Source organism: Festucalex cinctus, chromosome 4, assembly GCF_051991245.1.
Source record: "Festucalex cinctus isolate MCC-2025b chromosome 4, RoL_Fcin_1.0, whole genome shotgun sequence".
In the NCBI taxonomy this organism is placed as follows: Eukaryota; Metazoa; Chordata; class Actinopteri; order Syngnathiformes; family Syngnathidae; genus Festucalex; species Festucalex cinctus.
In genome coordinates, this window is record NC_135414.1 from 22201086 (window position 1) to 22227071 (window position 25986).

Here is a 25986-nt window from a genome sequence, read left to right on the forward strand (position 1 = left end):
CGAAAACTCACCAAACTTTACACGCACATCAGGCCTGGCGAAAAATTTGATATTTTAAAGTCGCCATACATGATAACAGAAAAATGGCTCCTTAGCGCCCCCTACATAGGTTAAACGGATCCCTGTCCCGCTACGATTGTCCGACGGCTATGAAAATTGTGTGGCACCTGTAGCACATCCCAATGAACAAAAACCTCTTTGAAGTGTGTACCCTAAAATAGACAGAAAGTGAGGTATGAGTATTTAAATGTCCAATTTTTGCCAATTTTTGCACATTTACAGGGGTCATACTTTTGCCCGCTTCTCCTACACGGTTAACCCGATTGACTTCAAACTTGGGATGTACCATCTCAACACCTGGGACAACATCATTGTGAAAAATGAAAAGTTTTTGATATACTATATGACGGTGGCGGCGCATCAAATTTAGAGTTTAAAAATTCTTACTTCACGAAGCATTGCCGGTTGTACGTTTAATCTAGAGCTACGAAAATTGGTACACATATGTAACAGGCTATGACCTACAAAAAACTCTTTTTGAACCATATGCTAAACCTAACAGGAAGTCCACCATTTTGATTTATTTTGGAACGTGTTGCCATTTTTTTGGCCATTTCATTGGGGCCTTATTTTAACGAACTCCTCCTACAGTGTTTATCCGATCATCTTCAAACTTGGTGTGATTCATCTTAAGATGTTGAAGATGAAAAGTTATTGAAAGCTTTGTATTTCGTCGCACACTGTTGTCATGGCATGCACTGTTTTTAAAGGAAAAAAAAATATCCTTAAAGAAGCATTCCCATTTGTACGAAGCAGCTAGAGCTACGAAAATTTGTAGACATATGTAACAGCCCAAGATGTACAAAAAAGTCTATTGGTGCCCTGTGCTAAACCCAACAGGAAGTCCCCCAGGGGCCGGGCATCACATTTTGAGCTAAAAAACTCCTCTTTAACAAAGCATACCCGGCTGTACGTTTCACCTAGAGTTACCAAAATTTGTAGAGGTATATAACAGCCCTCGAGGTACAAAAAACTCTTTTTGAACCATATGCTAAACCTAACAGGACGTCCGCCATTTTGATTTACTTTGGAATGTGTTGCCATTTTTTTTGGCCATTTCATAGGGGTCATATTTTAACAAACTCCTCCTACAGAGTTTATCCGATCATCTTCAAACTTGGTGTGATTCATCTTAAGATGTTGAAAATGAAAAGTGATTGAAAGTTTTTTATTTCGTCACACGCTGTTGTCGTGGCATGCACTTTTTGCAAAGGAAAAAAAATCTTATTAATGAAGCATTCCCAGTTGTACGAAGCAGCTAGAGCGACGAAAAATTGTAGACATATGTAACAGTCCAGGATGTACAAAAAAGTCTCTTGGTGCCATGTGCTTAACCTAACAGGAAGTCCCCCAGGGGCCGGGCATCACATTTTGAGCTAAAAAACTCCTCTTTTACGAAGCATTCCCGGTTGTACGTTTCACCTAGCGCTATGATAATTTCCAGGCATACATAAGAGCCCACGATGTACAAAAAAGTCTCTTGGAACCATGTGCTAAACCAAACAGGAAGTCCGCCATTTTGATTTATGATGGGATTTGTTGCCATTTTTTGTGGCCTTTTTCAGGGGTCATATTTTAACGAACCCCTCCTACAAAATTTATCCGACTGTTCAAACTTGGTGTGTTTCATCTTAAGATGTTTAAGATGCAAAGTAATCGAAAGTTTTTTATTTTGTAACACGCTGTTGCCATAGCAATGCATTGTTTGTCAAGTGCTGCTTTTTTTTTTTTATACACATGAAAACTCATGAAACTTTGCAAACACATCAGACTCGTCATGAACATGAATTTTCAGAGATTTATTGTGCAATTTGCAATAAATAGCGCCCTCTAGACATTTTTATGAAGCCTTTCCGATTGTATTATTATGCTAGACCTACAAAAAAGTATTATGTAGCCATTTGCCAAACCAAAGAGGAAGTCCGCTATTTTGATTTTATTTTGGGAATTATACATCATTTTTGGCCTTTTTCATTAAACTTTGCACAGACAAGGCATGGAAAAAACTAACATTTTAAATGGTCCTTGTTCCATGTAACAGTTGTCAAGTGCTGCTTTTTTTTTTTTTTTTATACACATGAAAACTCATGAAACTTTGCAAACACATCAGACTTGTCATGAACATGAATTTTTAGAGATTTATTGTGCAATTTGCAATAAATAGCGCCCTCTAGACATTTTTATGAAGCATTTCCGATTGTATGATTATGCTAGACCTACAAAAAAGTATTATGTAGCCATTTGCCAAACCAAAGAGGAAGTCCGCTATTTTGATTTTATTTTGGGAATTATACATCATTTTTGGCCTTTCTCATTAAACTTTGCACAGACAAGCCATGGAAAAAACTAACATTTTAAATGGTCCTTGTTCCATGTAACAGTACCCCAACGTGCCAGTACCCTGACGTGCAAGTAACCCAACGTTGTGCTCAATAGCGCCCTCTATGCATTTTTATGGAGCATTTCCAATTGTATGATTCAAGCGATACACAACTAAAGATGACTTGACCAAGATTTATGAAAACTGGGAGGCATACCTATTAGCTTAAGACCTACAAAAGGTATTCTGTAGCCGTATGCTAAACCTAAAAGGAAGTCCACCATTTTGAATTTATTTTGGGAATTGCACACCATATTTTGCGTTTTGATTAAACTTTGCACACACAAGGCTTGTCAAAAACATTTTAGATGGTCTTGTCCTATTTGACAGTACCCCAACGTGCCAGTACCCCGACGTGCAAGTACCCCAACGTGGCCCGGGTTGCGAGGGCCCTTTATAGCTGCTCGCAGCTCTAGTTATTATTCTTCTTCTTCTTCTTTTTCTTTGTTATTATTCTTTTCCGCAAACAACCATATTTTTGAGGCACTAAACATGAACGAAAACTCACCAAACTTTACACGCAGATCGGGCCTGGCGAAAAATTTGATATTTTAAAGTCGCCATACATGATAACAGAAAAATGGCTCTGTAGCGCCACCTACATAGGTTTAACGGATCCCTGTCCCGCTACGATTGTCCTATGGCTACGAAAATTGTGTGGCACCTGTAGCACATCCAGATGAACAAAAACCTCTTTGATATGTGTACCCTAAAATAGACAGGAAGTGAGGTATGAGTATTTGAATGTCCAATTTTGGCCCATTTTTGCACATTTACAGGGGTCATACTTTTGCCCGCTTCTCCTACACGGTTAACCCGATTGACTTCAAACTTGGGCTGTACCATCTCAACACCTGGGACAACATCATGGTAAAAAATCTAAAGTTTTTGACATACTATATGACGGTGGCGGGGCATCAAATTTACAGTTTCAAAATTCTTACTTAACGAAGCATTGCCGGTGGTACGTTTAATCTAGAGCTACGAAAATTGGTACACATATGTAACAGACTATGATCTACAAAAAAGCCTGTTGGTGCCATATGCTAAACCTAACAGGAAGTCCGCCAGAGGCGAGGCATCAAATTTTGTGTTTCAAAATTCTTATTTAATGAAGCATTCCCGGCTGTACATTTCACCTAGAGTTACCAACATTTGAAGACATATGTAACAGCCCTCAAGGTACAAAAAACTCTTTTTGAACCATATGCTAAACCGAACAGGAAGTCCGCCATTTTGATTTACTTTGGAACGTGTTGCCATTTTTTGGGCCATTTCATAGGGGTCTTATTTTAACGAACTCCTCCTACAGAGTTTATCCGATCATCTCCAAACTTGGTGTGATTCATCTTAAGATGTTGAAGATGAAAAGTTATTGAAAGCTTTTTATTTTGTCGCACGCTGTTGCCGTGGCATGCACAGTTTGCAAAGGAAAAAATTACTTCTTAATGAAGCATTCCCAGTTGTACGAAGCAGCTAGAGCTACGAAAATTTGGAGACAAATTTAACAGCCCACGATGTACAAAAAAGTCTCTTGGTGCCATGTGCTAAACCCAACAGGAAGTCCCGTAGGGGCCGGGCATCACATTTTGAGCTAAAAAACTCCTCTTTAACGAAGCATTCCCGGTTGTACGTTTCACCTAGCGCTATGATAATTTAGAGGCATACATAAGAGCCCACGATGTACAAAAAAGTCTCTTGGAACCATGTGCTAAACCAAACAGGAAGTCCGCCATTTTGATTTATGATGGGATTTGTAGCCTTTTTTTGTGGCCTTTTTTAGGGGTCATATTTTAACTCCTCCTACAAAATTCATCCGACCGTGTTCAAACTTGGTGTGTTTCATCTTAAGATGTTTAAGATGCAAATTTATCGAAAGTTTTTTATTTTGTCGCACGCTGCTGCTATAGCGATGCATTGGTTGCCAAGTAAAGTGCTGCTTTGTTTTTTTTTATCTATACATGTGTGAAAACTCGTGAAACTTTGCACACACATCAGACTTGTCATTAACATGAATTTTTAGAGATTTCTTGTGCAATTTGCAATAAATCGCACCCTCTATACATTTTTTATGGAGCATTTCCGATTGGATGATTCAAGCGCAAAATAACTAAAGATGACTTGACTTGACCTAGATTTGTGAAAACTCAGAGGCATACCTATTATATTATTATTACTTTTTGTACCTTACAAGATTATCTCTTGTGCCACATTAAACCCCTTTGCAGGCCTGAGCCAAACCACGGTCCATACATTTGATACCACTGCTTTATTTCAATGGTCAAGTACTTCATAACCACACCTACTTATGCTCGTCCTTGCATATATAGTAGACAACAAAGAGCTCTTTCAACAAAAGACATTTCCATCTACAAAGTCATACAAGGTAAGCACTCTATAAATTCTGCAATCACTACACTTCTATTCCTAAATTATCACTTCAAATACCAACAATGGTTAATACAGCTACAAATTTCTTGTATGTTTATGAAGTATGATACTGTATTTATTTCTACTCCTTTGCTTTTCTACAGAACATGAACAAATCAACAAGCAAATTCTCTTTTGATAAAGACCCTCTAATCATCTCCATACGCAAAGATTGCCAACTTTTTTCCGTAAGTATACAATACATAAACTAAACAGGACAACTTTCTCAATCATATACAGTATGCCATACATATATGTATTAAGTTCTCATTTATTAACAGGTTTGTTAAAGGCACCTTTAGTGTGTTTTTCTGTTTGTAATGTTTCTCCACGAGCACGTCTAGCCATTGATATCATGTAGAACACATATGCTAACCTTTTAGAGACAATTGAAGCTTACTTGCACAGTAGCCACTATCTTAACCACTTAATTCACATGTCTACTTGACAACTTATTACATGTAGTGAAATGGTACTTTGTGCGTCTTATGCTTTTTTCTGAACACTGCTTTTCAACTCTTTCCTTAAAACCAATACATGCGGCACTGTTATACTGTATAAATATATATGTCCGTGTGTATATATAACCATTTATGTACCTGTCGTATCCTTACTTTTATTCATCATTTCATCACACAATCCTAAAACATTGCTTTTTGACCCAGAGGATTCAACTATACCATTTTTGCGTGTCTTATTACTTACTAGCTATATTATTTATTAACGGGCAAAAACTATGAATATAAGATGTAACAACTATTGCCTAGGTCCATTTCACCCTCTAATTTTTTTTTTTAAGTTTGCTTCTCCTGAAGCAAATTCTCTGCAGTGCATGAATATGCCAATGCCCAGACAGGATCCAGCCTGGTCAGCTCTACAGGTGGTCCTTGCCACCAACAAAACTCTTTTGAAGCCGCTGACCAGGTGACAAAGGAATTCATGCGTCTGCCGAAGGAGTGTATTTCAAGCAGTCTGCTCGGAGCCCGAACAAATGGCTCCAATGGTTTGGAATACACAAATGACCGATCAAAGGAATGTTCATGACTTCTTATCAATCACAAAAGGATACTCTGGCGCCTCGCCCTTCCCGGAACGTCTAGATGGAGCAACAACACCTCCAAGTGGCGAAACTTGGAACTATCCTTAGTGACAATTCACATAAGTAACCGCATTTTACACATTTATATCATGATAATTCTTGACAGACAACTGAACTACGAATGATTCATGTTATATCTTTGTGTGTATGAACATCCTATTTCATGTGTACTCCATAAAGAATGAAAGATAATCAATGTCTCTCAGTTCAGTCAGATTAGACAAGTAGAAGTTACCTCACAAGTTAGTTTATGATGCATTAATTACAATGTGTGTTAAACGGGTTGTGTGGGAAAACTGATTTGCCAGACTGACCAAATTTAATGCCAAATTATTAATCTTTTTAATAATTTTCCTCTGAGAGTCTGCGCGAGCGAACAGAAGGGTGTGCCTTCACCTGCTCGCCCCACCCAGAGACTATAAAAACACGAGCAGACCACTGCCCGCTCTCTTCTTTTTTTTGCCCTCCTGCTCTCTTGCCTGTTCCGGCTCTCACAAGCCTCTTCCAAAAACTCTGGCCCGACTTGCAAGTGGGCCAGCCAGGCTGCTCGAACCCTTTGTCTAAGAAACTTGCAAACCACGTGGCTTTTTCTTTCCTGGCAGGATCCGTTAACGAGATCGGATCCTCGCGCCACGCCACGCCAAAGCAAGTGCAAACTGCAACGCTGACTAAAGACTCTTTCGTTTTTTTGTTTTTTTGTTCCACTATCGGTGCTCACCCGCCCGACCTTCTCGGTCCCGGGTACACTTGCAACGCACCGCCGGACTCAAGGTTGTGCACCTAAGCCGCGCACCGCACCTGCTACTCGGTGGCGCTCCGCCGCAGTGCCAACGCACCTCCAACGGCTGGCCTTCCCCGTACGCAGGCGCGTACTGACCGAGCTGCAACACCTGAGCTCGGACAGCTGCCCAGCAGAACCAACCTCGGCGAGGATCAACCTCGCCGGATCACCAACCAATCAAGGGACGAGCCGCGCAACTACGTCAGGCCCCTGGCGCGGCTCCCTCGCTAACCTGTGGAATAAACCTTTTTTTTTCCTTGCATTTTTCAACGAACATTGACTCTTTTTTTCCCCCTTGTCAAAAAGGCCGCCACTTCTGTTCGTTGCTACGCAACTCCAGGGCTCGTAAGTGCGCTTGATTTCTACCTCGGCGTATCCACTGTGTGCCACTTACGTTTGAAACATCACAAATCTGGCAGGTCAAATTTTCTCTTTTCCCTGTTTCTTTATTCATTCGCATTCCTTCCTTATTTTCATTCGCTTTATTTTATTTCTTTTCTTCTGACGGTAGAATAGTTAGATAGGCAGTATTTTGATTCTGTAGTGTAGCAATCGTGAATAAATGCATGTTTTATAAACTTTATTCCGCCTAAGTCATCTGTGTTTCCGAGTGGATTATTATTCTTTTGTTAGTACAACGAACCACTGAATATCGAGTGTGGCGACTTTAGATTATCAATGACTGATAAAAGAAGGATTTTGGTCGTTGTTTGCTCCTGTTAATACGAAGCAAAACAAACGTGGTGCCCCAGAGGTTATTGAGGTAAATACAATTTACCTCTGTAACGTCCAGATTATTAATTCGTCCAAAAGACGACCCAATTATCGCTACATAATGGTGCCGGCCGTGTGAGGCTACAAAACATAAGAAGATCCACTCGAAAACACAAGACTTTGGACGTGAAAAGTAAAACGCATTTCACGTAGTGTACCTAATCATTTATCTCTGTGCAAAAAGGTAAACATTTCTTCTTACATAGAACTGCACTGACTTTCCCCTTCAACTTTGAATCGAGCGTCTGGTTAGCCGCCATCTTGCGTGTGTTACCACGGAGTGACGTGCTATAAGTAAACGAGAGTAACGGGATTGATTGTTGGAATAAAAGTAAGAGCCGGTCACCGTTTGAAAAAAATAGTGGCTTGTATTTGAAAACGTACGTGATAGAACTCGAGTTGTGCAACTTTTAAATTTCAGCTGGCTGAATTTGAAGTTGTTTGTCTTTGTGTTGTTGTGTTTCCGGAAATTGTGGGAAGTCACGTGACAGCCTACGTGCGTCGCGTTGACCCGACTCGAGTTACGTGCTTCGGAGTAGCTAACCGCGAGCAACGTAAACGACGTCCGAGTCACTTTCCCCGTGTTCCTCCTACACCTAGCTTGTGGGAGAAGTTTGAGTCGTGACTGAGCTTTTGTAGCCGCCGACTCAAAGTTTCAGCTCGTGGCGAGCGGATTAACAGAGCGCTAAGACGTTAGCTGCTTACCTGTACCGTGTACGCATTTCCACAAGGTGGCGCCATAGTCCTTGTGAAGAGCTGTGTGGCTCGTGGAGGCGTGGTTGAGTACCTCCCCCTCCCTTCTCATTGGCGAGTTTGAGCCACGCCTGTAGACGCCCCGAAAGGGAGCGGGTCTCGCAGGTTGTCAGCTGTCAGACAGCGTTTGAGCTGTCAATAGACAACTGACCCCCCCCACTGCTGCTTTAACGCCGGTGGTCCTTGCTCCGCGATAATTCTGATTCAATGTCACTTCACATTGCTTTTTGAATTGTTTTCCGTGTCGAGCGTTGTACTTAGTGAGTGTCGTCACCGTTAGTACACAAGGATAATAAAAAATTTATCCACGTCCGATTAAACGCAGTTGTAGGTTTAATTGACTGTTTGCGTTTAAGGATTATAGTAATAGCTGACCGCATTCTAGCCTTTTACGCTGCCTAGCGTGAGAGTAATTACGGGTGCATCAACAAAACATACTGCTGGGTCAAATTAATACAAAGGAACTATTTACACTATTGTGTTTTTCTTTTTTTTCCTCTTTTTTTTTTCGTATTCCCTTTTATCCAGTTTCATACTAGGCTAACTAGCTATATTCTTGACTTAACATTCCACTTAATTTCAGGTTTTGTGTTTGTTTAGTTGGTTTGGTAGACCTAGTACTATTATTATTATTTTCTTCCCTTTTATTTGTTTTCTTCTCATTTTTATCAATTATTTTTAACTTTGTTGTTTTTGTTTGTTCTTTTGTTTTTGTTTTTCGGTTGTGTCTAGTTAATAAGAAGGTGTGAGTTCGAATGAGCTATTATTAGAGAGGCAGCTCTAATATTTCTGTATAGTTCTGCAGTTTTGTGTCCCAAAAACCCCGTCCACAGGACATTTGCATGAAACTGTACTGACACTGTAACCAGTCATTTGACTAAGACTATTAACCCCTTTTAAGTTTATTTCCCCCTTTTTCTGTTTTATTGTTTATTTAATTTAATTTTAATTTCAACTTTTAACTCGACTTCCAAAAAAAAAAAATTTTTTTGTTTGAATTTTTTTTTTGATTTAGCTTTTGGGATTGACCGCTGTAACATTTTAGAGTTACCCTGTCCCTCGTTTAAGCTATTCTTTGCTGAGTGAGTCAAGTTGAAGTTAGTATTATTATTATTTTATTTTATTTTATTTTATTTTGCTTTATTTATTATTCTATTTTTTATTGCCGTTTGTTTTTGTTTGTTTTAATAACTGGAATTGATTTCTCCCAACTATAGTGTAAGCTGTGGGTTGCATAGCCCACTACAAATCTTTTGCTTTTGTGGCAATTCCCCTTTTGATAATTTGAACCCAGTGTGTATTGTTGACGATAATACTTGATAGCGGTAGTTAGCTAACTGCGTACGCTGATTAACTAACTATTAAACGCTAGTACAAGTGTGATCGTTTAAAAAGCTATTGACAATATGGCATCACTCCGAGAGACTCCCAGCCCCTGTGAGAACCTAGATACCTTGGCTCAACTGGTGCAGAAGCTGACCAAGGACTTCTTACCTGGATACGCTGAGTCTATTAGGGATGCGGATGTCAATACGCTAAATGATAACCTCGCGCAGCTCATGAGTGACGCTGAGACCAAAGCCCCAAAGGACAAGTCACTCATTCGAATGCTCGGATGTCTGACTTTGAACCTTGCCGCACACTTGAAGCTGAGCGATGCCGAGGACTGTCAAGTGAAACACCAACTTGACATGGCACAACAGCAGAGCCGTGATGCCACGGCACAGCTTGAAGCCGCCCACGACCGAGTGAAGGTCATGGAGACCCAGCTGGATGACGTTAAAGCGCAGCTGGATGAGGCAGAAGCCCGCGCAGATGCGGCGCTAGCCGAAAATCTGGGCAGTGATGCAGATGAGTCTGCTTTCACTCCCGACTCCCATCAAAAGATTGGTGAGTTAACCCAAGCTCTCGCGACCGTCGAAGAGACAAATCGAGAGCAAGAAAAACTGCTGAGATCCGCGGCAAATGAAATTCACAAACTAAAAGCAGAGGTGACTGACTTGACTGAACGACCGTCAAAAGACCAACTTCGGCTAGCAGAAGCTAATTACTTTCGGGTTAGTTCGTCGCTAGCTCAGTCAACCGATGAAGTGAAGCGCCTCCAAGTTCAGGTACAGACCTTTAGGGAGGAACGTAATGCCGAAGTGGACCGCTCATATGACCTGCGAACTAAATTAGCATTGACTGAAGCCGAGGTTACCCGCCTCCGACAATGCCAGCAGGAATATGAGGCAGAGTTAGCTCATATTAAACATGAGTTGCAACGCGCGCAGCAGTTGCATGAGGTCTCCCGAGGAGCCTCCCGGCCGGGAGCTCCACCCCCACACAGACCTCCTGATCCCAGAGCCACAGCACCACAGCTCAAACTGCCACCTGAGTCCGGAACCGCCTGGAGGACGCCGCCAGTGACCACCGCCGCTTTAGGCCTGGCACCTCCAATGGCCGCCTCCCCACACGCTTTCGGGCCATCAGGTGATGACAGTTTCCAACGTGGACCCATGTCGACTCCCCCGTTGGAGGGACAAATGGGCGTGGCCTGGAAAGATTTGGACAAGCTGGCTCGAAATATAACCAAATTCGAACCGAAACCAGGGGGGTCCCACAACACAACAGAGTACTTGAAAGACATCAACTATCATCTCCAGCGGGTCCCAATGGCAACCGTGGAAGATAAGTTGTACTTGATCAAAATGACGTCCAGCCGAGCAGTCAACAGACTGCTGGAACGGCAGCCCGCTGATGTGTTGTCTGACCCTTTGGCACTGCACCAAGCCATCTCACGCGAGTTTGACGGTTCTCCTGGGTTGTCGGGCATGGAAGTCGCCATGTTCGTCAAACAGGGAAAGCAGGAGGCTCCTCAGGCTTTCTATAGTCGTCTTCGCGATGCCTATTTTGGGACTCGTAACGAGCCCAACATGGAGGAAGATTCTGGTTTTAAAACGTTGTTTGTCCGAAACCTCCAACAAAACCTTAACCACTACTTGGGACTGGCTTTGTGTCCTGAGACACTGAATAGCTCGCAGCTACGTGACTTAGCAGCTAGGGGCTATGCAAAGCTAAAATTATCCGCCCCCAAGGCAGGCGACGCAGGAATTTATAAAGTGGACGTGGGTCCTCCTTCAGAGCTGGAGGGAGCTTGCTCCTTTGCTCCGAGGGAAGACCAGACTAAATCCAAAAAGTCAAAACAGTCCCGCGCCCCGCGAAACCGGAAACCGCGCTCCAAAACCGACTACTCGCGTGACGAGAAAGCGGACGGAGAAAAGCAAGCTGACGACCGCCGGCGCTCCAAAGTTGCTAAAGGAAAGCCCGATTCGCGCTATCATCCAAAACGTGATAAAGTCGAACGCGCGCCAGCAACCGATTCCTGCCGCGAGTCCCGGAACCGCCAAGCCGACTCCGAGACTGACCACCACGCAGTTGCCAGCGGCATATTGAAGGCACTCCTGAAATTGTCAAAAGACTCGTCAAAAGACCCGCCTTTATGACTAACCGACGGCCGGATGCCCACTGAAGTGACCCACCAGCAGAGGTCACCAGAGGGGCCTCCAGTAGCCGACACTCAGACACCTACTAAACTGCCTTCTGACTCAACAATATTGGTACTGCAGGCTGATCCAAATACAGCAGACCCGCATGTATCGCGATCAACCGATGACGTGAGACCGTTCCAACAGCTTTTAGGTGACCTCACCACCAGGGGGATGGCTCGTAAATTCTATCTGAGCGTCACCCTGGAGCGAGCTCTAACCTACGAAGCCCTTGTAGATCCCGCCGCGGACATCACGGTGATGTCCAACACGGTGTTCGAACAACTCCGCGCCGCGTCACAAGCTAACAGTCGACCGCTCCGCCTACGGCGGTGCCCACTCACCGTTAGCGCTTTCTCACCTACTAACACAAAGCTGGAATCTGTCGCGATGGTACACTGGTCCATTGGCCCCATGGAATTCATTCATCCAGTCTATGTGGGACCCATTGAGTCAGTCCCCCTTCTTATTGGCCAAGACCTGTTGTTCCGCTTCCAACCCATCATAGACTACCAGAGACTCCAGATTTGGGCCCAGGTGCGGCAGGCCCTGCCGACATTTCCTTCGGGCCCTGACCAGGCTCAGCTCTGCACTGTGACTCGGGCGCAGCCACCCCACGGGGAAGCAGACGCCCCCACAGAAAGCTGGGACACGACACAGTCCAAGGCAGGACCCCTCGCGTCCCCGACAAAGGACCGGCTGAGAAGCCACGACACCTTTCTTTGTGACCTTGACCCACCCCCACCTGATGCAGGGTACGCCCCACGCATCATCGGAGGTGTCCACGTGCAAGGTGCACCTGTTCTTGACGCCGTCCTCGCCTTGTGGGCTGACAAATCAGCCATTTCTGCAGCATTCGCTGACAACTTGCGAGATCTCGACCCGAACATTCTTTTCGTCTCCAAGTCTTGCCGGTTTCCGTTGAACACGGAACCTCCTCTTACAATAACTGCAGTGGGCGTGTGCGCCTTAAACCTTCAGTGGAAGCAGCACTCACTGACCCACTACTTCTTGGTTGTCCCGGATGCGCCTCACACCCTTTTCGTGGGTGCAGATTTGCTTGTTCGTCTTGCCGTCCAGGTGGACACCATCAACAACGTGCTGTGGTCCCTCACCAACTCGGAACCTCTAGCTTGTGTTCCCAGTCTTCCAAACATGAAGTCCGGACAGACCGTCCCAGATGCTTGCGAAGTCTTAAATGAGGATGAAGTGATCGCTCCGGCGACCACGATCAACATTCCGGTTCGCTTGGTGACACGAGCTAACCAGGTCTTGAATGCTCGCTCCGCTTTCTTCCAACCTTCTTCGGAGTTCATGAACCTGTCGTTACTCTTGGAGGCCACGCCCATCGTGGACGCCTCTCTCACCACTCTGATCTTGGTTCACAACCCCCTTTCGTACGACGTTCGCATACCAAAAGCGACCCGTCTGGGCCTGCTCATCCGTTCCGACTTCCACGACTTCACTCTAACGGTGCCTGTGGTTGGACACATCCCATCGGACTTGTTCTTGACTGAAGACACCGGTGGCCGAAGACTCACCAGGCCATCTCAGCTTGTTACGGTCAACCCTGCCGGTCCCACCAACGATGAAGACATCGTCCGGGTGGACCTGGGGACAGACCAACAACTGGTGATTTATGCCTTGAGCGCGTTGCCTCCAACGCCCTCGAGCATTCCCTCTGGAAACCCAGAGAAACCTCAACCAACCACGACTCCAAATGGGGACCTTCAACCGTACCCAGAGTTCGAGGAGCACCTCCAAGAAGTTCTGCACCGCGCCGACGCGCTCCGGTCCGAACAGGACCGCGAACGTTTGCGCACCGTGTTAATGAAATACACACCGTCTTTTGCCAAGGACTCCTTGGATTGCGGGTTGACGGCACTACACGTAGTCCGCATCCCGACTCAGCCCGGCGCTCCTCCAACTTTCGTGCGCCAGTACAAGATTCCGATAGCTTCTTACGAACCAGTACAGAAGACTATCGACGCCATGCTGGAAAAGGGCATCATTCGCCCCTGTAACAGCACCTATTCGGCTCCATTGTGGCCAGTCTTGAAGCCAAACGGTACATGGAGACCAACCATTGACTATCGCAAACTGAACCAACAGGTTCCTCTTTCGCGATGGCCCATGACACAACTTGAACAGGAACTTCCCAAGGTTCGAGATGCCAAATTCTTCACCACCATCGATGTGGCTTCGGGGTTCTGGACGATCCCAGTAGATCCCAGGGATCAATACAAGTTGGCATTCACCTTTGGCAACAAACAGTACACTTTCAACCGGTGTCCATTCGGCTACGCCAACTCGCCAGCCGAATTTAACATCTTCCTCAACAAGGCGTGCCCTGATGCCGCCGCCAGGGGCAACCTCATTTATGTCGATGACATTATGATGAGGAGCTCCTCTTTGGATGACCATTTGATGGAAATCGACCACGTTCTTGGACAGCTGTCTTCTGCAGGTGCCAAACTGTCCCTCCTGAAAGGTCAGTGGTGTCGCACGAAGGTCAACTACGTGGGGATCTTGGTTGGGCCGAACGGGATTGAACCACAATCCAGCCGTATTCAAGGCCTTCTTGACATCAAAACCCCCACCGATGTGTCAAAATTGCGCAGCTTCCTTGGCGTGTGCAACTATTCGCGCCAGTTCATTGAACACTTTGCTGACATAGCACGCCCTCTTACTAACCTGCTGAAGAAAGACACGCCCTTCGATTGGGGTGACGAACAAAACAACGCGATGAATATGCTAAAACAAAAGCTGGGCTCCGCTCCCTGTCTCGCGTACCCCGATAGCAACAAGGAATTTTTCTTGGAAGCAGGATTCTCCGACCATTGTTTGAGTGCGGGTCTATACCAAATGTACGACCAGGATAAACGCGTCGTGGCGTACGCCAGTAAAACGTTGAACGGCCCTGAGTTGAAATACTCCGACTGCGAAAAAGCCCTGCTTTCCACAGTATGGGCAATCAAACATTTCTCAAACTACATTGGATGTCAAAAAGTAACGATTGATACTAACCATCATCCGGTTACTTTTCTTAACAACCAACGCATTCGAGACGGTGTCGTAACGAACGCGCGCATTGCCGGCTGGCTTATGGCGTTACAAAGTTACGATGTTCGAGTCCGGTATGCGAAAAACGCAAAGTTACCGCTGGGTACCGATCTAGCGATTTGCCAGAACTGTGTGTCAACTTCCCCGACCCCGCCGACAGACGTCGCCGTGGCACCGATGCCGGAATTCACGCGTCACCGCTATTTTGAGGAACATGTCTGCAAAGACATGCCTACAGCTTACGTGGATGGCTGCTCTTACCACCACCAAACCCAGCTGCAGGCTGGGGTGGGCATCGCTTGGGTCGACGACACACCGTGCAAACCACTGCTATTCCAATTGGGCCCCCACTCTTCTCAATATGCGGAAATCGCTGGCATCCTGATTACACTCAAATTAGCAGTTGAACACGGTGTCACGGTGCTGGTTATCTGCACTGACTCAAACTATGCCCGCCTCGCCTTCACCTGTCATCTACCGGTGTGGCGTCGAAATGGTTTCCTTACGTCAGCGAAGAAACCCGTTAAACACCGCGACCTCATTTTGACATGCGACCATTTGGTTTCCTCCAATGATATGCATGTCTATTGGAAAAAGGTCCGGGGACACTCAAAAGTCCCAGGACCTGACAAACATTTTAACGACCTAACGGACACGTTAGCCAAACAAGGGGCCCTCAACGGGACTCCTTGGACATTTGATACAGCTTGGCTGCCCACCCAGCCCACCCTGGAGGTCCACGTTCTCACGCGCCGCCGCGCTGCGGCCGGCGCTGAGTCTCGCGACGCCCCCACACGGACCCCTACGGGGCCCGTGGCGTGCGTACCGCCCGTCCGAACCTCCGACTTGGTCGCCCAACAGGCCGGCGACCCCGCGCTTTTCAAAATAATTCAGCACCTTTCTGATCCTGTCGCCAACCCCGTGTCGCCTGACGCGTTGAGTGACGACAGCGACCTCAAAGACTTGCTCTCCGTGCTGCAAAGGCTGCGTCTCGTTAAAGGCCTTCTGGTTTATGACTCCGCGTCTCCGCCTGCCCTGCGGTTGGTGGTTCCACGGAGCCAAAGGGGGGTCTTGCTAACATACGCCCACGACGCGCCTTATGCAGGCCACCGCGGATTCAAGGCCACTGTCACCGCACTACAACAGGTGGCATACTGGCCGCGCATGCATAATGATGTAGCAACCTACATCAAAGGATGCCTGGTTTGCTGCCAGTTTCAGCCAGCAAACCCGAGTCACCGAGCACCACTCCAACAGAAAGGAGTCAACTTCCCATGGTCTGATCTCCAAATTGATTGGGTGGGACCACTGGTCAGATCTCTGAGAGGGAACAAATACTTTCTTACAGTAGTTTGCGCGTTCACCAAGTGGGTAGAATGCCTGCCTGCTCCAAACGACACCGCACACACCACTGCATGCCTGCTGATGAACCACGTGTTCTCCCGTTTTGGGTTGCCCTCACGGGTTAACTCAGACAGGGGAACCCACTTCACAGCCGAGGTGATGCAACAACTTTGGCAAATGCTCGGAATCAAGGCCCAGTTGCATATTAGCCATCACCCGCAGTCATCAGGACAGGTGGAGCGGACTAATCGCACCGTGGTAAATTTGCTGAAAAAGTTTGTTGTTTCCAACCATCGGGACTGGGACACCCGACTCCCACTGATCCTCATGGCAATTCGAGCCACCCCTCACGAATCCACAGGGGTGGCCCCTTTTGAAATGATGACCGGACGGCGAATGACGCTCCCCCTGCACCTGATGTACCAGCCAGGCGAAACAAACCTAGCCACGGCATACACGGCCTCCCAGTACGTGGAGGACTTGCAAGCCCACCTCCGAGCCACGTTTGCATTTGCCCAACAACGGCTTAAGCAAAGTGCAGAAGGTCAGAAAACCTACTACGATAGGAAAGCCTCACAAACCGAGTTTGAAATAGGTGATCGAGTATGGTATTACTTGTTCGCGCAACCAAATGCTAATACTCCGCGTGCCCAGAGGGGCATCGCCCGAAAATTTCTTCCCCGGTGGTCAGGACCACATGAAATCGTCGACAAACTGTCACCCGTCGCCTATCAAATTAGGATGAATAAAGGACGTCAGGGGGACCAACTGAGATGGGTCCACCGAAACCAGATCAAAAGTCACTGCGGGTTTGAACGTCTGAGAACGCGATCGAGCGAATCTCAGGACCAGCATACGTGCGGAACTGACAAAGGGGGGTCACCAGCCGACTCCGAGTCAGCGACCCAACCGCCACCCTCGACAGACGCGCCAAATTCCGCCGACCGACCTCGCTGACTACGATGTTTGAAAGTATCACACGTGCAAAAGGGGGGTCAACACCCCGCTGCACCTACCGAACCCCTCAGTGATACCATACCGAGCGACGCTAATCCCCTTTTCTTTGTTGATTGCGAGAGGTTAGCATACTGTGTTTTGCTACTTATTTGCAGACGCTTGGTGCAACACTTAAGGATACGGTCCTAGCTGTAACACCGATAGCATTATGCAGAACTAGACTAGACAACTACAAAATGATTTGCAACTCAAATTCAAAAGATTATGTACACTCAAGGTGTTATGATACTTATGAATGGTATGCTGCGTGAAATCAGTTTTTGCTAGCCATAAAAAGCTCCCCCGTACTTAAGGCCTTCAAAAGCAGGTCAGAGTACTCTTTTTAAAGCGTTAGTGAGTCTAGCTAATCTAACTAAGCCCCTTTGCCTTCCTTCCCTTAGTCTAGCGCGACTGCCAAGGATACTCTGATTTTTTTTTTTTCCTTCCTTTTGCTCCCTTTTCTCCCCTCCTCCCTTTCTTTCCCTTTTCCCTTCAGTTATTCTTGGATAACGCACGACTTTTGGGGTGTTTAATTACACCATAGGAAGACGCGATAGCTAAGTACCTAGCAACGATAGTGTCGCGCTAACCGACCTAAGACTTTTTTTTTTTTTGACGAACACCCCCAGGGGTGGAGATTTGCACCGACACGCAGGTGCCTGAGACAACCTCCCCGTCTTTATAAGAGAGTTATGGCCTGAGTATAGTCCCGGGTTTTTGAGTTTTAGAAGGCGACAGCCTCTTTTCTCGTTCTCTCTCTCTTTTCTTTAATTTGCTGTTCGTTTCCCCTAGTTACTCATAATATGATACTAGCCTTATAGCCTTAGGAAAAGTTTTCTTCCTTTTCTTTTGTTTGGAATTTCGCGTCTTGCGTCTTTCCCAGGCCCGCGCCTGTTTTGGGACCCGAGTCCCTCAGTTAGCTGACACAGTACCAAGTTAGACACACTGTTAACTGAATACACATAGAGACACATTGAAAACACACAGACGTACCCTGCACACACATAACCAGGCAGAGGTTAGGGAAAAGTGGCACCAGTGGTATGTCTTCAGTGTTGCAGCAGAGCGTGAGTGGGACTCCGGCCGGCTGACCGTGGCCTGGACCCTGGCCACGCATCATCTGGACCCGCCAACCTGGACATCCTGAAGATTCATCCCGCTTGACGAAGGGGGGTCTGTAACAACTATTGCCTAGGTCCATTTCACCCTCTAATTTTTTTTTTTAAGTTTGCTTCTCCTGAAGCAAATTCTCTGCAGTGCATGAATATGCCAATGCCCAGACAGGATCCAGCCTGGTCAGCTCTACAGGTGGTCCTTGCCACCAACAAAACTCTTTTGAAGCCGCTGACCAGGTGACAAAGGAATTCATGCGTCTGCCGAAGGAGTGTATTTCAAGCAGTCTGCTCGGAGCCCGAACAAATGGCTCCAATGGTTTGGAATACACAAATGACCGATCAAAGGAATGTTCATGACTTCTTATCAATCACAAAAGGATACTCTGGCGCCTCGCCCTTCCCGGAACGTCTAGATGGAGCAACAACACCTCCAAGTGGCGAAACTTGGAACTATCCTTAGTGACAATTCACATAAGTAACCGCATTTTACACATTTATATCATGATAATTCTTGACAGACAACTGAACTACGAATGATTCATGTTATATCTTTGTGTGTATGAACATCCTATTTCATGTGTACTCCATAAAGAATGAAAGATAATCAATGTCTCTCAGTTCAGTCAGATTAGACAAGTAGAAGTTACCTCACAAGTTAGTTTATGATGCATTAATTACAATGTGTGTTAAACGGGTTGTGTGGGAAAACTGATTTGCCAGACTGACCAAATTTAATGCCAAATTATTAATCTTTTTAATAATTTTCCTCTGAGAGTCTGCGCGAGCGAACAGAAGGGTGTGCCTTCACCTGCTCGCCCCACCCAGAGACTATAAAAACACGAGCAGACCACTGCCCGCTCTCTTCTTTTTTTTGCCCTCCTGCTCTCTTGCCTGTTCCGGCTCTCACAAGCCTCTTCCAAAAACTCTGGCCCGACTTGCAAGTGGGCCAGCCAGGCTGCTCGAACCCTTTGTCTAAGAAACTTGCAAACCACGTGGCTTTTTCTTTCCTGGCAGGATCCGTTAACGAGATCGGATCCTCGCGCCACGCCACGCCAAAGCAAGTGCAAACTGCAACGCTGACTAAAGACTCTTTCGTTTTTTTGTTTTTTTGTTCCACTATCGGTGCTCACCCGCCCGACCTTCTCGGTCCCGGGTACACTTGCAACGCACCGCCGGACTCAAGGTTGTGCACCTAAGCCGCGCACCGCACCTGCTACTCGGTGGCGCTCCGCCGCAGTGCCAACGCACCTCCAACGGCTGGCCTTCCCCGTACGCAGGCGCGTACTGACCGAGCTGCAACACCTGAGCTCGGACAGCTGCCCAGCAGAACCAACCTCGGCGAGGATCAACCTCGCCGGATCACCAACCAATCAAGGGACGAGCCGCGCAACTACGTCAGGCCCCTGGCGCGGCTCCCTCGCTAACCTGTGGAATAAACCTTTTTTTTTCCTTGCATTTTTCAACGAACATTGACTCTTTTTTTCCCCCTTGTCAAAAAGGCCGCCACTTCTGTTCGTTGCTACGCAACTCCAGGGCTCGTAAGTGCGCTTGATTTCTACCTCGGCGTATCCACTGTGTGCCACTTACGTTTGAAACATCACAAATCTGGCAGGTCAAATTTTCTCTTTTCCCTGTTTCTTTATTCATTCGCATTCCTTCCTTATTTTCATTCGCTTTATTTTATTTCTTTTCTTCTGACGGTAGAATAGTTAGATAGGCAGTATTTTGATTCTGTAGTGTAGCAATCGTGAATAAATGCATGTTTTATAAACTTTATTCCGCCTAAGTCATCTGTGTTTCCGAGTGGATTATTATTCTTTTGTTAGTACAACGAACCACTGAATATCGAGTGTGGCGACTTTAGATTATCAATGACTGATAAAAGAAGGATTTTGGTCGTTGTTTGCTCCTGTTAATACGAAGCAAAACAAACGTGGTGCCCCAGAGGTTATTGAGGTAAATACAATTTACCTCTGTAACGTCCAGATTATTAATTCGTCCAAAAGACGACCCAATTATCGCTACAAAGATCACCGTCAAATATTACGTCTGTAATATCCATATACAGTGCATTACATAATATGCATTTGTATTAAGACACTACCATGCTAAAAATATGCACACGACTGTTCTGTAAACTACACCTAAGACAACCAAACTTCACAGATCTAACATGATTCTTCATTCTTTTTTGTTCTACAGATGTATCAAATGCTGCCACACAGACAGAAGAAGCCACTGAGGACATGCACGAAGACGATGATCACAATATAACAGGACAGGTTAACCCCCCTGAAGTTTTAGCCCGCAGGTCAAAGCGTCCTAGGACTAATTCATCCATGGAGGTTACATTATCCTAAGACAGACTATGTGCTAACCCAAACTCTTTGACCCCAAGGGATTCATCTGTCCCAGAAAACTTTTACACTAAAGAGTTTATCTGTCCTAGGGCGCTGTTAACCCCAGGTTAAAGTGTTATTTAATCTGTCCTGTTACAACAGCTATACATAAACAGCTGCATTCCTCTCCTGTTCCATCTCTCGCACTTCTTTCATCTCTTTTTCTCCTCTACTTATACCTATGCTTGCTCATGTGCTTTTTTCCCCTTTAGATGATGTCATTGGTTAGCCTGCTTCAAAGCTACATTTTTTCTTGAATAACTGTCACACATTTACTGTTTGCTGGACCCTACAAAACTGTCACAATACTTCACTATGTCATGAATACATATGTGTTGCACAGCGACACCACATTAAGAGTCATCAAAAAGCTTTTTATTTGATCACACACCATCTCTGTGCCATGCAATGTTTTCAAATAAACAGATGCTGGTTTTGAATATCAAACGAGCGACTTTTCATGAAACTTTGCACACACATCAGAAAGTCCACACTTTTGAATTTATTTTGGGAATTGTGCATCATTTTTGGCCTTTTACTGCACCTTTTTACACACAAGGCACGGCAAATGCATTTCTATTTTCCATGGTCCTTGTCTATTTAACAGTACCCCAACGTGCAAGTCCCCCGACTTGCATATACCCCAACGTGGCCCGGGTTGCGAGGGCCCTTTATAGCTGCTCGCAGCTCTAGTTATTATTATTATTATTATTATTTAGATTTTATTACTGGTGAAGGGCATCTTAAAAGTGTATATGTTCACATTAGTTTTAAGTGTGTAGTTGTCTGTATGTGGGGGTGTGCGTGCGTGCATTGGTGGGTGTGTGTACTACTAGTGCATGACACACACTGTACCTACAGTATGTTAGGCCTATACTAGTGCAGCACACTAGTAAGACTTAACCAGGGATACATTAATATATACATTATATATCCATCCATCCATTTTCTTGACCGCTTATTCCTCACAAGGGTCGCGGGGGCTGCTGGCGCCTATCTCAGCTGGCTCTGGGCAGTAGGCGGGAGACACCCTGGACTGGTTGCCAACCAATCGCAGGGCACACAGAGACGAACAACCATCCACACTCACACGCACACCTAGGGACAATTCGGAGCACCCAATTAACCTGCATGCATTTCTTTGGAATGTGGGAGGAGACCGGAGTACCCGGAGAAGACCCACGCGGGCACGGGGAGAACATGCAAACTCCACCCAGGAAGGTCCGAGCCTGGACTCGAACCGGAGACCTCAGAACTGGGAAGCGGACGTGCTAACCACTCGACTACCGTGCCGCCTATACATTATATATTATATATATTATAAAATTGAACTAGTTAAAATGTAGCACAGATCAAGGCAAAGTACAGCCTGGGGGCCACATCCAGCCTGCCCACAGTCTCTGACTGGCCCTTAGAGTGGCCATGAAGTCAAAGTAAAATATATCGTGCTTTATTCTAAAAGTTATGTTTTTATTTGATGTGCCCATGTGTGGACACTAGTACAAGCAGGGAAGCGAGGAAGAACTACGACTTGTTTAGTGTGCCAACTTAGCAAAGTGTTCACTATATTGAGCATCTTCCGACCCCTTTCACAGCAAGTAAAAATGACAACAGTGGTCCTAAGATTGAGCAAGATAATACGGTAAACAATCTACATTTTTTAAATACAGTATGCATCGGGTTATACACCACTGCCAATAATATTATATTTCTCACTAGGAATGGCTAATATGAGCTGGTGGTTGGTGCAAAAAAAAAAAATACAAAAAAATGCTACAAGCGTAAATTTGTATTTGTTAACTACAGCATTACATGTAGCTACACACGTAATATATTGAATCAAGACAAAATGCTTTTTCTAAATTCATGAAAATATATACAGTACTAACATATTAGTACAAGAACCATAAACTGGATATCAAGGATATCGGATAAATGTTCAAACGGCTTTGCATACTGCCCTTTCATCATTCTTCAGCTTTGCTTGAAGCCAAGCCAAGTTATTGTCACTTCAACTCACTGCTTGTGTTCTTGTTACACGAGCGCATATGGTCCACCATGGAGTGCCTGCGAACCAGAATCTTTTATCTCTTTTTTCTCAGCCTGCTTACTCTCCATGTGCGGGGCATGTGGAGGCCATGGGTGTGGTTGTTCTCGTGTGCGTGTTGTTCAAAAATGTCCTTCTCGTTAGCGTTACAAGCCGACAGGCTGCACATGGCAGTGTGCACACCTCTTGTCACCAAAATCGGAGATACTATACCGCAACCTCTACTTGTTTGGCTGAGCGTGTGTCACAGGCATTAAATATATAAACGAAACATCACACCCAGGCGCAGATCCTTCACTTTCACTTAGGGCTCTCGGGGGAGAGTTCACAATGTGACATTTTTTTTATTATTTTTTTTTACTCAGTGTTTGCACTTTTTATTGCAACAGGCATGAAGCAAATCAGAATAGTGGAGGCGGCGGGGGGTCGGTCGTTGGGTGACTTTTTGCGTCTCTGCGGGAGCACGTTCATACTCTATTTCTGTTCTTGTGCAATTAGATGGCTCCCCGAAGACACGGCGATACATGAATACATTCTTGTCAGCGTGTCACACCGGGAGTGCCGTATCGTACCGTGCCAGCTCCAGGTGTGCGCGCGCGCGTTCGTTTTTGTTTGCATTTGAGCACTTGCTTTATGTGTGGCATTATATCACTTTTATTCCATCATATACTATATTGACACATTTTAAAGCATGCCTCGGGGTAGGTAGATATGTCAGGTGAGGTGGCGTGCACTACTGTTATCTGACAGTGATTTATTTCTGCACTTAAAGTACACTTAAAAGTTTGTGGCGTAAATGAGTCTTGTTAGGGGGGGTCAGACAAACAAAGAATTTGAATAAACTTAAACAGTGGAACCTCTGAGGGCCAACAATCTATTTTTGAACTTCTGAGTAGTTCGGATTTGTAACATTTTACAGGAAATGATGAAAATAATGAGATGATCGCCATAATGCAACCTTTATCAACAGTGCAGTCAAGTAAGTAAAGTAACATTTTAGTGTAATATAACAAATAATACAAAAAGAATAGTGGTACTGTAAAATACTGCAACAACAGCAAAAAAAGAAAAAATCTCTTTTTTTTTCCTGAATTAGTGTCCATACAAAACCAATGTATTTTTTTTTTCATAGCAGACTATTTACTGGTGGCAGTGATGTATTGTACCTCATTCCATTTCTCTGTTTATTGCCAAGTAAGTCACAAGTACAAGCACATCAACCTGACACTTAAAATGCAAAACATATTTATATGTATCACCGTTGCCATAAGTAAATCCTGCTTGTCAACTTCAAACAGCTAAAAGTATTTTTCCCTGTGTCGTAATTTATGCATAAAGTGGCTTTTGTCAGGCGGCAACAAAGCGACTTTGATAAATGCCCCTTAATTTATCGTCTTGTATGTGAAATCAAAGAGAAACATTAACAGGCTGTGCACTGAGCCGGACCAGAGAAAGGAGGTGGTGGGGAGGCGGGCACACTCTCTGAGAAAGTGATTTCTTGTCTTTGGAAGCTTTTCCTCCCACCTCCACTGCAGACCTTGGGGTTAATCAGTGGCATAAAGGTTACGACGTACGCTTAGTGACTAATGGCAGGGTGATGCGCGGAAATGACGTGGGAGGAAGAGATGGACATAAACCAGGATGCAGGCATTTTGCCTTGGAAAAATTTTTCATTCTAGCTCCAACATACTTTGGACAGGTCTATACTTCCAACTCTGTGGGAACATTTTTGAAAAGGAACATTTTTTTGCTTGTGCTACAAAGCAAAGTCCATAAAGGCATTTTTGAATCTCTCACAAGTGCCGATCTGGATGAATGGACCAAAATTCCCAACAGACACATTCCAATATCTTTCCAGATAAGTGGAAGCTGTTATAGACCAAATGGAGACCAACTCAATATTTTACTACTTCCTGAATCAAAACAGCAGAACTGATATTCCATTATTACAGTGGAACATCCAAATCCAATCACTTCCAAGGTCAACAAATTCAGAAAACTGACCAAAATATGATAACATAATACACCTGGAGTTGTACTCACTAACCATGGAGATGAATGGGCATAGCAGATACAGTTGACACAGTATAGGCTAGCACAAGCAAGCGAGCTGCCAACTTAGCTACCTGATTAATAGTGAGATAGCGAGACAGACGGAAAGACTAGTGAAGTAAAGGAGTTGACTGCTAATCTTAGCTGCTAGCCAGTTAGCCACTGATTCATCAGTCTTCTCAATAGAAAGATGGATAGACAGACATGGATGGAGGAAGTAAAGACAGAGTCAACTCGCTTCTATTAGTTTCTGTCTGTCATTTTGACTAATTGATAGATGTTGGATAGAAATATGGTTTGACAAAGAAGGAAAGATGGAGTTGACCTTAGCCTTCTGCTAGCCGCCAATTTGGTAACTTCTTGGATGGATGGGTAGAGGGACATAAATGCAGATGAACGAAGTAAAGATAGAGTCGACCGCTAATCTTAGCCAAGACTCGCCAACGTTGCTTCTTCCTGGATGGACTTCAGAATGACACGACAGATAGACACACTCAGGAAGTAAAGCTGAAGTCGTCCGTTGTACTTAGCCTCTAGCCAGCTAGCTGCCAATTTGACTACTTGCAGTAATGTTAGTCGCTAGCTAGCCTATGACTTAATTGGTTATCTGCTATGCCTCGAAAGTGTTTCATATTGTATTACCATTTTAGACACGTGACACTTAATGTTAAAAAATAAATTGAACTTATTAGAATTTTATTTTTTTAATTTACTTTATTTACTCTTTATTTGCCATTAATTCTAATAGTATTTTAATATTTTGTTTTAATTTTAAAGTATTTTTTTTTCTTCTTATGTATATGTCTAAGAAAGGCAGTTAAAATGTCACATTTACAGTTCGAGTTCGACTTTGGAGTTTCATCTGTGCATGAATGTAAGCTGATGGACCCTTTGTTGCCAGGTTAATATTCGCCCAGCTGCATGTGAGCTATCAGAGTCCCCCACCCGCAACCCCCCTTAAACATGTGTCTAGCCTGGACGTCTTGCTCATAAGCAACTCCTTGAGAAATGCACACCCACTTGAAAAGACAAAAAAGGCGGCCTAACGCTGCCATTCGCAGGCTGACCTCCGACGCGACCTCTCGCCTGTTTGCTGACATTTGCGCAACGGAGGCACTTGAATGAAAAAATGGAGGGCAGCCGGGCGGGAGGGCAGCCGGGCTTAA

General features: G+C 45.0%; 1 long non-coding RNA gene across 1 annotated transcript; it reads left to right on the top strand.

The window, feature by feature from the left end:
* Nucleotides 1–4246: 4246 nt before the first annotated feature.
* On the top strand, nucleotides 4247–21325 carry LOC144017804 (uncharacterized). Its single transcript, XR_013283257.1, has 3 exons — nucleotides 4247–4896; nucleotides 4975–5058; nucleotides 20525–21325. It is a non-coding gene; the product is annotated as an uncharacterized LOC144017804 (long non-coding RNA).
* Nucleotides 21326–25986: the final 4661 nt, after the last annotated feature.